Source organism: Ornithodoros turicata, chromosome 1, assembly GCF_037126465.1.
Source record: "Ornithodoros turicata isolate Travis chromosome 1, ASM3712646v1, whole genome shotgun sequence".
NCBI classification, from domain to species: Eukaryota; Metazoa; Arthropoda; class Arachnida; order Ixodida; family Argasidae; genus Ornithodoros; species Ornithodoros turicata.
Genome location: NC_088201.1, coordinates 166,582,051 through 166,593,825, shown reverse-complemented (window position 1 = coordinate 166,593,825; position 11,775 = coordinate 166,582,051). Strand labels below are relative to the sequence as shown.

At 47.2% G+C, this 11,775-nt stretch overlaps 1 long non-coding RNA gene across 1 annotated transcript; it reads left to right on the top strand.

Moving 5' to 3' along the window:
* Positions 1-10,281: 10,281 nt before the first annotated feature.
* LOC135372651 (uncharacterized) lies at positions 10,282-11,525 on the top strand. Its single transcript, XR_010416058.1, has 3 exons — positions 10,282-10,386; positions 10,955-11,015; positions 11,424-11,525. It is a non-coding gene; the product is annotated as an uncharacterized LOC135372651 (long non-coding RNA).
* Positions 11,526-11,775: the final 250 nt, after the last annotated feature.

Sequence of the window (11,775 nt, the reverse complement as noted above, 5' to 3'; positions counted from 1 at the left end):
AATCAGTGAGAATAGCGGCGTAGCGGGACGCAGGCAGCACAGTACGAATGCCCGTAGAAGTCTGCAGCGCGGGCGAACCAGACACCGAAAGGGTGGTCAGGGTGTCTGTCAATTTCCTGCGCGAGAGACTGATGTCGAGTGCGAAATGCTGGAGGAAGTCAGCGCCAGGATAGGGTGGGGTACATCGGTGATTACGAAGACCCACCGAAAGAGTCTTCGCAGGCCGATGTCAATGGCAAGGGACCGCAGACCAAAGGTAGAGATCGATAAGGCGTTCACGGCTTGGAGGGTGGCGGAGGACTTGCCGTGGACTCGGTCGGCCCGTGTAGGAGGCACAATGCTGACCTCGGCACCCGTATCCACCAAGAACCGATGGCCCGCGACCCGGTCGGTGATGAAGAACAGACGGCTTGCCGGTGGGTCAGAGTCGTAGGCCGCCGCTATCGACTGGCCCCCGAGTTTCCTGTCCAGAAGCACGGCTGAGTGCACTTGAGGGCACGGTCGCCAGACTTCTGGTCATAATAGCATAGATCCCCCTGGGAGGCCGGGCTGCGGGAAGGGGATCGGCGCCGACGAGAATGAGAGCGTCGGTACCGTGGGCGACCAGAAAGGTCAGCGCGCATAGCGGCAACAGCGTCCGTAAGCTCTTTGACCTGCGCTTGTAGGGCCAGGAGCGTAGGATCAAACGGGGAAACAGCCGCGATGTTCTCAGTCCGCGTGAAAGTCGGCGCAGATGGGGCGGAGTAGTCGATGATGCGGTCCGCCAACTGGGCAAGGTTATCGAGGGAGACCTCGTCAGATCCGGCCAGTACCAAGCGGACTTGCTGTGGGAGCCGCTGGAGGAAGAGCTCCCGCAGGATCGAGGGCTGAGTATCAGCCGAGTCTCCGAGGAGCTGCTTCATGCGGTGCAGTAATTGGGTTGGCCGCCGATCGCCCAGTTCTTCCTCGGATAGAAGTTGGCGGAGCCGGGATTGCTCGGTGCATTCAGTGCGGGAAAGAATAGCCTCCTTCAGCCGATCGTAGGGGTTGTCAGGCGGTGGTGAAGCCAAGAGGTAATCAACCTGGTCGGCGATCTCCATGGGCAGCGCGGACACAACGTTGAGGTACTTGGTAAGTTGGGATGAAACATGCCGAAGTGCAAATCGCGCCTCAACTTGGGAGAACCAGGCCCGGGGATTCTTGGTCCAGAAGGGGGGAAGCTTAATTTCACCGCCAACGGCGGCGATCGACGGATGGTCTCCAGCATCGTGGACTGGAGGGGACGTCGGGGCTGATGACGCAGTCCGTGGAGCGTCCATCGAGACGTCGGGTCACCAGTTTGTAGGTAGCGTGTTCCAGGAAAGAGACAACGTTCTGGCTAATCCACGGGAACAACTGGCCGAGCGGCCCGTGCGCCGTGCATTTATTAGCGCGACCAATTTGAACGAGCGCTGATGGCGTTGCGGATTGGGCGGCTCGCTACAAAACCATTTCAGAATGTCGTCCATAGTGAAACAAAATGGGAACGGATGAAAAAAACACAGAAAAGTAACGGGCAACTTGCAGTAACCAGTTGCTCAATTTTGTAAAGAAATAGTTGATTCGTTACAAAATTTAGCAATGTAACTAAGTTGTTACCCAGTAGCGACTTACGTACAAGTCTACTACAAAGTTGCCAGTCTTCACGATATCCGGAGCATCGAAGTGGAAGGCGCAGACTCTTGCATGCGTAGAATACAAACCTGAATCGATTCTGTATTTCCCCGGTGTACCTCGAAACAAACTGATCGAAATCCCCGTTGCAAAATAAACTGTTGCAAATACCGGTCATGATCCCCCGTAATAAATAAGTTGCCTAAAACATATGCGAAAAATGCCAGCAGCGAATATATAGACCAGCGTGGACAAAAAAAAAAAAATGCAAACATCGAACTTGTACTATAACATGATAATACGCTGACCAGCATGCTGTTCCGGCGTGTACCCTCTGTCAAGCCTAAGGCTGCTTGAATGTGGCTTCCTATCACTAAATCGATTTCGACAGACATCGAAAAGTCCATAACTTAAAAACCCGAGACTAGGGGACAAAAAAAAAAAAGAAAACGACAGCTCGTTTGCTACCTCTCTATCCTGTCGTTATGGAAACGTCGTGAAGCTGAGGCTTTAATTAGTGATATCGGATCCTTGAACATGGTACATTGTCTGACGAAGCAATCGAGCATTTTCCTTCGAGCGAGAATTCGGGCATTTCCTTCGAGCATTTTCCTTCGGGAATCGAGCGATATTCCGGGTCTAGAGACCGGGAATATCGCAATTGATCCCTCGCAGTTTCCGCACGTGGAATATAACTTTTGAGAAAAGCCAGCGCCACCTGCGGCGCCAGAGGTATTATGGGAAGTTGGAGCGCCAGTTTCCTGTTTGCTGCTGCCGGCGTGTGCGCAGACGCTATGCAGATTGCAGACGCTCTGGTTACATCCCTCTGTGACAGTGATTGTTAGATTGTGTTTTGTTTTAGAATTTACCGGTCATAACGGACGCGGAAGAGGTAGCGAGTGTTCTCAGGAGCAAGCCTGCGCTCTTTGTATGCCTTAAACACTCAAAGGATGCTAACAGTATGCGACATTCATTGCTTACAAAGTAGAAGCATCGGTAAACATCCCACGTGGTCTCCCAGGAAAAAGTAGGGTCTCTCAAACATCGCAAGACGCCTTGCGCCATTCACTTGGTGGCGTGGGCGCTTTTCTCAAAAGGTCTATTGCCAATTTCTGCCGGCACCTTTCAAGATGATGCAATGGAACACGGAGGCCTTCTTCGTGCAAGTGCGTTTCCCTACATCACAGTCTGGGACGCAGCGTGTAGGCATATGCTTGTGCGTGGTCCTGTATAGGCGATGCGAAAGCGACCAGTTTGCGATGCAGTCGGATTGATGTTGGGCTTGTCGACTGAGATATTTCGTGCAGACAAGTCGCTGCATGAATGAAAGAATGGACCTTTTCCCAGTAAGCATATGCGCATCCTCAGCCACCTGCAGGCGGCTACCATGTCATTTCGGGGTAGGTAATCGGTGTCAAGGTTGCGCGGACATTCGAGGCTGACACTTGACGACGCTGTGTGCTCGTAATCAGTACAATACGGTTCCACTCTTTCTGCGTTCTCTTTGCAATCTTCTCCTGCTGCTCTGCCACGCGACGTGCCAGCCTAAAAGCGCCCCTCCCTCATTTGGCGTTAAAATAGGACGTTTTGCATTCCGACGCCAGGGGCGCCACGTACATAGAAATGGTCCATTTGGGAATACATGGCTACTGTTAAAAGAGTGTCAGATTACTCCGAACTCCTCTTAAGGAGGGTCAAAGCTGTGTGCCTTGTGTGGAGGAGACCGTAGTGCTTGAGTGGGAACGGCTATGCCGCCGGAGATTGTTTCGGGAGTTCTTGGAACTAGTCAGCAGGTGAAATACAATCAGTATTGCTTCCATTCTTGATCTCGCACCCCACTGCCGGTACTTCGGGATATAGGTTTGTTGGACTGAATAAACTTCCTTGCTGTGTCTGAAAACTTCTATATGTGTTTGTCCTGTTTCGTCCATGAACCTCGGTTTTCCTCCATGAGAGCGTCTCCCACTGAACGACGCGATTGCTCCAGGCGACACCGCTCTTTGACACCGCAACACCTGTCTCCGCTCCATTATATTGGAGCGGAGTTTCCTGACTAGAAAGGGGATTGAAGGACCATGTACCATTGGTGCTGGTGCTTCGTTGGTAACAACAACTAAATCGCCACGTGCTGATTTCAGGGTAAGCAAAAATTTGCTTACATCACAGTGTGACATCACCTAAGCCAATCATAGATGCCTTCACGTTTGTGAGCAGGGCATTACATCACTTGGACACATCACTACTCACCGTCATCACTATGTACAATATCGTCACCGTTCAACGGTTCAGCATGCGCTCTACTCTCGAATATAGAATCACATCCATGGCTCTATTTGACCGGGAAGTACTGCAAGCCTCAAAGTTTAACCACTGTACAGACATAAACACAGAATAAAAATAAAGGGATGACGAAAACGTTAAAGACCCTGCGGCCGTTCAACACGTCGCCCGCGTAACAAAAAGGTGAGAAAAGCCAGGAACAGCGCAACAATGTTTGCCTTGCTTTCAAACATTGTTTACGCCTATGGCTCTACGTATTCGGCTGGGTAATCTCCTGTGCGGGTAAACTTCCACTATTCGGAAACCGCGAAGAAAAGTGGCGGAAGCATTTTGTGTGTCTGTGTGTGCGTGTTTATACTGGCGTCTGCTGATACCATGCCCTTTGCAGCGCCACTTGACATCCGAATACTATAACACCTTCTAAACTATCTACCTTTTCTTGCTTCCTTTCTTTGTGTCTGTGCTCGTGTATGTGGCACGCAATACCCTGTCTGCACCAGGAGGATCTCGATATTCCCAGTTGCGTATATAACCCCCGATCTCGAAATTCACGTTCTCGAAGGAAAAAAAATCAAGGAGAATGCTCGATTGCTTCGTGAGATGGTATGCCGCGTTCAAAAACACGACATCACTATTCAACCACTCGAATTCACGGGCTTTCGATGTCTGTCCAAGTCGTTTCAGCGAATCCACATTTTTGCAGCCGTTAGGCTCAGGTGGGCGGCCACGACGGACCAGAATGTTGATTACAGTTTATTATTAGGTTAGTGCACGTTCAGTGTTTGCATTTATATGTCCAGGTTAGTCTAAGTTCGCCGTTGGCAGCTTGCAGCGCGCGACTGTACATTTTCTAGTAAGATAACGTTCATGGACGGTAGTTTATTTTGCAACGGGGATTTCGATCACTTTATTTCGTGGTACATTCGTCTGTGGCCAACACCCCTCGGCCAGATAAAAACAGGGCCGGAGGATCCCAAACGGCGGAAGCATATTCCAGCTGGGGGCGGACAAGGGTTAGATAGGAAAGGCGCTTGATGTCAGCTGAAGCTAAATGGAGGTTACGTCGCAGGTATCCTAAAGCACGAGTAGCCCTGGCAGTAATATTAGCGATATGCAGGTTCCACGACAGATTAGATTCTAAAGTGACGCCTAAGTACGAGTATTTGTAAGATGTATTAGAAGAGATAATAGCAGTGTCGAATCGGTACGTATGAGGAAATTTCGGTTTGTTCCTGCAAAATGGGACGTGACAGCATTTATCTATGTTTAGTGGTATAAGCCACTTCTTACACCACTCATGTATTATTAAAATATCTTGTTGGAGGTTAGTGAGGTCATTAGTAGTGGTTATGCGTCTATAAACTACACAATCGTCAGCAAACAACCTTATATTTGAGGTGATGTGAGACGGGAGGTCGTTAATGTAGATCATAAAGAGTAGTGGACCAAGAACAGTGCCTTGCGGAATGCCTCACGCAACGTTGACGAATCCGGAAGTGTGGTTATTAGCTGCGACTGACTGTGAGCACGTAATGAGAAATTTAGAGATCCAGGTTAGGGATGGACGGGTGAATGGACATGCATGGGAGTTTTCGTGGCAGCCGATTGTGAGGAACACGGTCGAAGGCGCGAGAAAAATCTAAAAAGATAGCGTCAGTCTGATAGCCTTTGTCAAGGTTGTCATGTAGGACATGTACAAACTGCGCAAGTTGTGTTTCGCATGAATGACCCTTACGGAAACCATGTTGGTGCTGATAAATTATGTTTAGGATGTCTAAGTGATTGATGACGTGAGAGGAGATTATGTGTCCTAAAATCTTGCATGGCACACTTGTAAGAGAAATAGGTCGATAGTTATCTGGGGAGCACTTATTTCCTTGCTTGTGAACGGGGATGACTTTGCCTAATCGCCAGTGTAATGGTATCTGACCTGTCCTGACGGATTGTGAAAAGACGACTGATAGGTAGATGGCGGAAGTCTCTTTAGTGCATTTCAGAAGTTTAGCGCCAATACTGTCAAAGCCTGCTGAGGACGTGAACTTTAAAGAGTCAATTATTTTGAAAATTCCTGGTACCGTAATGACTAATGGCTCCATGGGAGGGTATGGAGATGGTGGAGGTAAGGGAAAGGCCAAGGGGTCTTCGACCGTGAAGACGCTGGCGAAGGTACGACTAAAAACGTTGCAACATTCAGATGGTTCAACCACCAGCCCGTTCTCGTTAGTAAGTTGGATGTCCGAACTGTAGCGCGGGTTGATTATATTCCAAAACTTGCGGGGCTTAGTACGGAGGATAAAATGAAGGTCAATCTGAAAGTGTTTGTGCTTCGCTAACCTCAGCGATCGCTTGTATTGTGGTAGGCAGGAACGATATCTGCTCCAGGCGCTATCAGTGCCTGTGCGCTTAGCGTGTTTAAATACAGTGAACCCTCGTTAATATGACCCCCGATAATATGACATACGCGCTTTACGACCATACTCCTGGGGAACAATGCTGTGAAACCTCTGCAAATCTCCCCCTTTAATATGACAATTTCACATTATGACCAAAATTTTCGGGAACGACCATGGTCATAATAACGAGGGTTCACTGTAATCGTTTCTTCTTGTTGGACAATGATTTTAGCGTATGGGTAAACCATGGTGCAGAGGAACAAGAAGGAATAGATATATTGGGTATGTGGGCGTTGGCAAGGTTAAGTAGCATTGTTTTAAACAGCGTCCAGTTTTCTTAGACTGAGTGTAGAGCGCTGTAGGTTATGAAAGAAGAAATTGAATTTTTTAGCTCGTGATTGATTGCTTCGAAACTGGCTTTATCATGCAAGTTTATTACCTTTCTTGCAATACGCTGGCGAGGATCGTTTATGCGGTAGAAGAAATGCAAGACTTTGTGATCACTAAGCTCGCCCACTGTTGAGATAGATTCGATGGTGTCAGGCGCAGATGATAATACGAGGTCGAGAGTATTTGATGTAGAGGCTGTGACTCTTGTAGGAAACGTTACGACCTGGGTGAGGTTGAAGTCACGACACATATCGATGAAATCTTTGTCAATGGTAGCGGAACTAGGTATAGCACCTTTATGGGACCGCGCGATGCTAGGTAGATTAAAATCACCCATGAGAATAATGCAGTGGTTAGGGAAGTGGGTTGTGATGAACGATATATCATTGCGTAGGTGAGTAACAAAATCAGACCGATCACTAGGAGACCGATAACAAATCCCAAACACAGAACTGGTGCGTACACACTGAACACTTAGCCATAGTATCTCTAAGCAGGATGTTGTGTTAATAATCGATGATGCGATACAGGTTTTGACGGCAATGAGAACCCCTCCGCCTCGCCTACCCTCTGTGTCACGGCGGAAATATTTGATTTCATTGTTGTGGGGCAATATTTCCGTGTCAGAAACGTCCGTAGACAACCATGTTGCTGTGAGAGCGATTATGTCGGCGTCAGACGAGGCGATCAAGCTGAACAGGTCGTCTCGCTTAGGTATGACACTTCTAATGTTCGTAAATAAGACAGAGAGGGAACGTGTAGAGGAGTTTTCACGTGGCATAAGACACGTGGGGTGCTATGGTACCTGCTCCACAACTTTAGAAGATACATGGTCAAAAATGTACACTTTCCCTCCAACCAACAACTTATCAAAACGTAACTTAAAGGGGACAGCTTGAGCTTTGGCAAACGCGAGAAGATGTCTTCGAGCTGTCCGAAGCGCAAAGGAATAGTCGCCGGTGATGGAGTAACTAGTGGATTTGAGCTTATGACCGTTGCCTAACACATCTTCCTTGGTTTTGTAGGAAGCAAATTTGACAATGACAGGTCGGCACTTGTCTGGCCGGTAACGCCCGATGCGATGAGCACGTTCTATGCCACGCGGGGATACAATGACGTCAAGTTTCTCTTTACAAAAGTCATGCGCCAAAGACTCAGAATTCGCACAAGATTCAGAGGGACTGTCGCTAAGACTGTGAAACACGAGGTTGTTTCTACGCATTCGATTTTCAAGGTCATCCATTTTGCCTTTCATTTTATTTATACTAGTTGCAAGCGAACCTGACGTAATAGACAGATCTTGGACTTTAGTGCGGATTTCATGGAGCGATGACAGCTCAGACTGTATGACAGAAACCTTTATGGCTAGATCGCTGACCTTGGAGTCGGTAACATTTAGTCTTGACTTGATGTCTTTTATTTCATTGAGTAGCTCAGCCTGTCCGGCTTCGATGCGGGGCAGTATTGATAAGCTCTGTAGGATTTGGGTTATTTGATCCTCGGTACGAGGGCCAGGGTTTAACTCGATGTCGCCCGAAAGCAGTAAGAGAGAACGTAACACTGTGGCGCACTCATAGCATAAAGAAAGCAGCACACTGGGGTCAGGCAACACAACCAGACATAAATTGTTTGATTGTGTACAAGCACGGTACGGTCGAGTACCAACCTGGATAAAGAATAGCAGCGGAAGATTAGGTGGCCGCATGCTGGCAGTGCTGCCCCACCCACTGTCGACAGATTCTGTGATCGGCGTTTTTGATAGAAGAGGTGGCGCTCCAGTTGTTGACGTAGCAGACCACGTGAGACCTTGGAAGTGATCGGTGTCGTGCACGTCGTAGGGCACGAGGCAAGAACCTGATGGATGATGTTCATTTGTGTCGGAAGAGTTCAACACGTGTAAGCCAAGCACTCGTACATGTGAGCTAGCAGAACCGCTATCGTCATGGCAGATAGCAGTGACTTCCAGAACCTGGATAAGGAATAGCAGCGGAAGATTAGGTGGCCGCATGCTAGCAGTGCTGCCCGACCCACCCAATATTCTATATATCATTGATCTTCAATATATCAATATTCTATTGATGTCCGGTAATGTTGAAACAAATCCCGGTCCCACGAATACCCAACTTTTGGCTAAAGTGCTCGAAAACCAAGAGGCTGATCGAAAATTGCTCTTGTCGATTCAGACATGTTCATCAGAAGCCCAAAAGTCACTCGCAAGCCTGACTAACAGAATGACGTTAATTGAGCAGAAAGTGTTCGAGCTCGAGTGTTGAAAGGCTTCTATTTCCGAGGGCACTAGCGAAATGGGTTCCCTTGAATCAACTCTTAAGTCCTTGATCCTGAGAACCGATGATCTATGGGGCTAGTCTAGACGAAACAACCTTCTTTTCTATGGCGTACATGATGATGATCCTCTGATGTCTGCTCCTGTTTGTCAGAGACAATTTTTTCCGTGACATTCTTAACACAAGTGTTAAGTCCACCGGATCGGAAAAAAAACGTGTGTGAATCCTCGTCCCACGATTGTCGGGTTCTATAATCTTTCTGAAAAGGTGGAAGTCTTACGTAACTGTGCTCGGCTTAAGGGGACACACTACACAGTCAAAGAAGATTTGTGGCGTGCCACGCTCCCCTATCTTATCGGGTGAGCCACCACGAAAGCCGCCAGGGGGCCGCAATCACTGGGAGGGCGTGGCGTTAAGATACATAAGAGGCCACATGCCTCTTCGGAGGCTCTATTTGTTCCCCGCTGGGAATTGAAGCTGTTGCTTGGCAATAAACCTGGTATGTTGGCTTGAATCTGTTGTGCTGCTTGCTTCCTCGCGCACTGAGCGGACGGGCTGACGCCCCGAGGTTGTGGGAACTTAGGTTACCACAGATTTTACTAAACGTGTCCAGCTCATTCGTAAGAAGCTGTGGGATAGTGCTTCAGTTGAACGGTCTAATGGTCCGCCTTGTTTTTGGTAAGTTGGTTGTTAACAATCAGCTTTTTACTTGGAGCGATGAAGCCAATCATAGAGTCCTGATCAATACTGACCATTCCATGGATTCAACTGCTGCGGAAACACAGATCACGAGATCAAAGTCTCGGCTTCTAAGTAACGCAACAAGTGCTCTAATGGTGTTACCACGCCATGACCCCACATTAAAAACCCATGTGTGCTCTTTGGTAACGTTCGCAGTGTTATCAATAAGACCGATCGTTTGTGTTCTTTGATCGAAGATTGTGGCGCTGATATTGTCGCCCTTAATGAGACCTGGCTATGTCCGGAAATTTTGGATAGCTAGCTAACTGATGGTTTTTCTTATCTTCGGTGTGATCGTACTAATCGTAGAGGTGGTGGAGTGTTGTTGGCTGTCAGGGACTGTATCCCCCTATCTTCTGTTACTGTTAAGGCGGAATCACGCAACCCTCTCATGTCATCTCCTCGCGATGGATGGCGTCACGCACTGTTGAGCCACGTGATATTTCTGGACCAAAATCGGAAATGACGAATGCACGCGCGTTTGCGTGTCTACACCACTGATCTCGATTGTAAAAGGCTGGATCGCGGATAGGGAGCGCGAGCGTGAAGAAACCGGCCGCCATCTTACTGTACCCACAACAGTCGCCGCAGCGATCATGGCAACTTCTTGCAATTACGGTCGTACCAACCGTACTGGCAAGGTTACAGGGCCTAAATTTATACAGGTGAGTCACCCTTTATCGAAGAATAAACTGACGTCCATTCTGTATATTTAGTTGACCATTATGAAGTGTTTTTTTGCCCAAAACGAGCACTGGATGCAGGTTGCTTGATCGCTCTTCCGACGTTCAATCGAGCACACTTGCATTTTACCCGGCGGCAAATACAGTTTGAGTGCATAATATGCTTGAAATAACACGTTACACTACACAGGTAGTGTTGTCATCAATATATGTGCGAGCACTCGAGCGCTTTTTTGCATGCATTGCTAGCATGGTACACGGTGTTCTCTGCGGAAGCAAGTGCCACATTCATTTCTTTGAATTACCCTCACGCACAAGTTCGGTATTACGTCATAATGAGACCACGATTGTCACCTTTTTTCATGTATTGGTATAGTTTCGTGCCTTGGCTTGATTTGTGACAAAGAATCCTACGTAACGGTGGTGTGGCGCGATTTGAATAACGCCTTTGTGTCTGAGCTGTATCGTCAGCTTGTTACGATAGTAATAATTTGTAGCGCGTCGTGCCATTTGTAGCAGTTTTTAAGGCAAAAGTGGTCTCTCAATACAGGTTTCGTCATGAGGGCTACCCAGTGAATAATCTGTGCAGAGTGATACGGCTGGGTGTACAGGTAAGTATCACATTCCTCATTCACTGGTTTCTACTTTACAGGAAGGAACAACCTCAGTGCACGCACTGTGTTTAGCCTCTCTCAGTTTTGCATATTTTCTTACATGTTAACATCAGAAACACACCTTACACTTTAGGCTCCTTCACCCAGCAATATAATAATTAGAGATTATAATTCTTTTTAGAAGAGTTCCCCATATTCTTTTTAGAATAGTTTTTAATCTTTTTAATTTTTAGAAGATACAGGGATTGTAAACCATGTTTTAAACTGATGTTTTCACATTTGTCCAATGCATTTATTAAACAACATATTCATTTTTAACTGGTTGCACCCAAACCAATCTTCTGATGTATTATTTCCTTTGTTGTCGATGCACCATAAAAATTGAAATAATCACCATCAATGCAGGTTACTTCACAGCTGCCTCGACATACTCAAGAAATGGGTGCAGAACCTGCGTAATGCCCACAAACTTTGACTACCACAGCACCTCCAGAAAGTAAAGGCATATGTGTCACATGGGATTTTTAAATGCATTCACAGTATATAATACCTTGTATGAACTGTTGTAGATCTAAGCAGCCTCTACAGTACACTCTCAGAAATTAAAACTTGTCAGGGAACTGTGATAATTGTTTCAGTTAATAGGCATGCACATATACGCTATAAGAAGAAAATTATTTATTGAGAATGCACTTGTCTGGCAACTCATGTTGTTTACATCTACTGTTGATCACATTCATTTATCACATATTATATT